General features: G+C 40.2%; 1 pseudogene; it reads right to left on the reverse strand.

Moving 5' to 3' along the window:
• Window positions 1-343: 343 nt before the first annotated feature.
• LOC118501438 lies at window positions 344-1005 on the reverse strand (annotated as a pseudogene).
• Between the last annotated feature and the right edge of the window lie 1701 nt (window positions 1006-2706).

A 2706-nucleotide genomic window follows, 5' to 3' on the forward strand; every position in this document is an offset into this window, starting at 1 on the left:
CAGGTTTGAAATCCAAAATTAATTCACTTTTCATTAATTTTATGCATTAGAAAAAAAAGTAAATATAAAGATTTGTTTTATTTCTACTGGGGGAAGGAGGAGGATAAATAGAACTGTTTTCCAATCTGTTCTCCACTGTATATACACATACCCACACGCACACACAAACATACACACACCAACAATATCCCAAACAAACCAAGAATCAAAAATCAAAACACCCTTAAGCTTCACCAATACTTCTTATTTTGACCAAAAGAGTAGGTCCTGAGAGGAAGTGCAAAATGCAAAACCAAATGACCAAAAAATGCTGAACAAAGAGCATTGTTAATATACAAGATATTTATATTATTGAACTAGTACCAGTGGATATTCTCTGTCTGTAAAACTTTGGGACCACATAGCTGATGTTAAATCTAGTCCATGCCACCTTCCAAAAACCAGGAAAATTGTATTTAGCTTCATACTTTGATACCTCATCAAAATTTTCTATGAGATCTGGAATATCATCATCCTCTTCATCAATGTCTTCCGGTTTTGGTGCTTTGCTATTGAACACTTGCCGAGGGAACTGTTCAGCTAACAAGCTGGACAGCTAACAAGCTGGCTTTCTTAGGAAAGACTTGTTAAGCTGTCAGCACCAAACTGACTTAATATTCCAGGAAGCATTTCTGTGATTGGTTTGACTTCTACATGACTGGTAATTGCAAAGTTTTTGGCAGAAAGGGAAGTTTGGACTTTGGGATTGTTGAAATAAATAACTATTCCATCATCTTTAATCATGTCTACCTCTTTGATACCAGCTATATTATTCACAGCCAGTTTTTTAGAGAACTCTGAAGTTTTTTTATCATAAGCTGTATCTGTTCTATGCACCACCTTCTTTCTGTGAGCTGTACCCTTGCCCCCTATCTGGACCTGAGCCTGAAGTTTGGCTATTTTTTCTTGATTCATGCTGTTGGTAAATCTGAAGCAGGGAGCATCGTCAAACACCAGCATGCAGCAAGAGCAAGATGTTTCCAAAAAAGCTTTTCTTGCAATGGGATGTTTCTTACTGAGTTTTTTCTATGTTAGTGAATATATCCAAACACTAGAAATATTCTTGCCTATGCAAGAGTTCCTGTGTATCAAGGATTCTTCAGTTTTAGCTATGTCTCCTCCCAGCTTGAGAAAGTGAAAAATGCTTCATGCTAAATATTCGCTTGTTCAATAGAATCCATTAGTTTTATCATTTAAACAGGTGTGTGTATGTCAAGTGCAGAAAGTATTTACCATGTGGTATGGCACCTCAGTGATGTGATGGGATTTTTTAAGTTCCATGCATTGAGGAAAGAGGGTCCTTGGCCTCCTGGATCTTATGAACTACTGATAGATACAGAAGAGTAGAGGACCAAGACCCCGTAGTGAGGTAACTCCATCAGCGACTTAACTAGTGGGATATAATGGGAGAGAAGAGAAGAGAAGGAAGAGGTGCAGTAAGTTGTGTATTTTTAAGGCCCACTGTGGCTACAGGGGGGTGAAAGGTAGTTGGAGAGGAGACAAGGTTAGAGCCAGGTAGGCCAGTACAGTAGGCAGGTAAGATGAGTTGTTAGTATTTGTTGAGCACTGTAGGTCCTGGGGGTAGAGTGGGGAACAACACAGACTTGGCTTCTATGCAGTGGAGATCAAGATAATCCCAGAGTGAGAAATGTAATGAAAATACAGCAAGTTCGTGCTCTGAACCCTTTTGCAATTTGGAGGAGCATCAGGATGTTCTCGTCTCTCAAGTGATGGGCTTTCTTGCTCTAGTCTTCTCAAATATTTTCCTCTTTCTATCGTCTACATTTCCTAGGATGGTGTATTTCTAGCTTCAGCATACTCTTCTTACAAATATTGGTCTCCTGCACTGTGTGGCTTGTGTGGCTTGCCAGTTTCCAATTGGGGTTGGAGTTTTTACTCCTTTGGAAGATGACATTCAGCCACCATGCAAGTGCTGCCATTCAAATGAAGGACTTTGGTGTCATTTTCCCTCTAAAGCAAAAATGTGCCTTAAAAGGAAACATTTGTCAATAATCTAGACTAATCATTTCTAGAGCTTTCCCCTTCTGAACAGATTAGAAATGCATTTTAGGTTTCCTTTCATTCTTAAGCACAAGACCTGGTTGTTTTCAGTTATTTTACATAAGTAAGCTAGTCAGCCCTACGGAGGAATTTCATGGGAAATTACTAAATTGTGAAAGTTTTGAGAGGTAGTTCAGTAAAGTTGGGCTGAGGGCCTTTGCCTCTATTAGTGTGTACCAGGTAGCGGTGTGTGTGGAGAAGGCAGTCTAGGATCCGTATGGTGATTTCATGCCATCAGGAGACCACGTTCCCAACCTTCTGCTTCATGGCCTTAACATGTAGCCTCAGTTTCACCTCTGTCTAATCATAACTGTGTTCCAGGAATGAAGGAGAAGGGGGTGGGGTAAGAATAACCTAGCTGAGTTAGCCCCTTTAAGAGTCTTTCCAGGAAGCACTGCCCAGCAATTTAAAGCCACACTTGGTTGCAAGGAAGTCTGGGAAATATGGTCTTTTAGCAGGGCACATTGCTGCCTGTAATAAAATGAGTGTTCTGTAAGGAAGAAGGGGAGAATGAAGTTAGCAAAGCAACTTGCACTCTTTGCCGCACTTAACTGTGCATCTCAGCCAGGAAACAATGAAATTTCATTCACATAATGGAACTAAGCC

Source organism: Phyllostomus discolor, chromosome 6 (genome assembly GCF_004126475.2).
Source record: "Phyllostomus discolor isolate MPI-MPIP mPhyDis1 chromosome 6, mPhyDis1.pri.v3, whole genome shotgun sequence".
NCBI lineage: Eukaryota > Metazoa > Chordata > Mammalia > Chiroptera > Phyllostomidae > Phyllostomus > Phyllostomus discolor.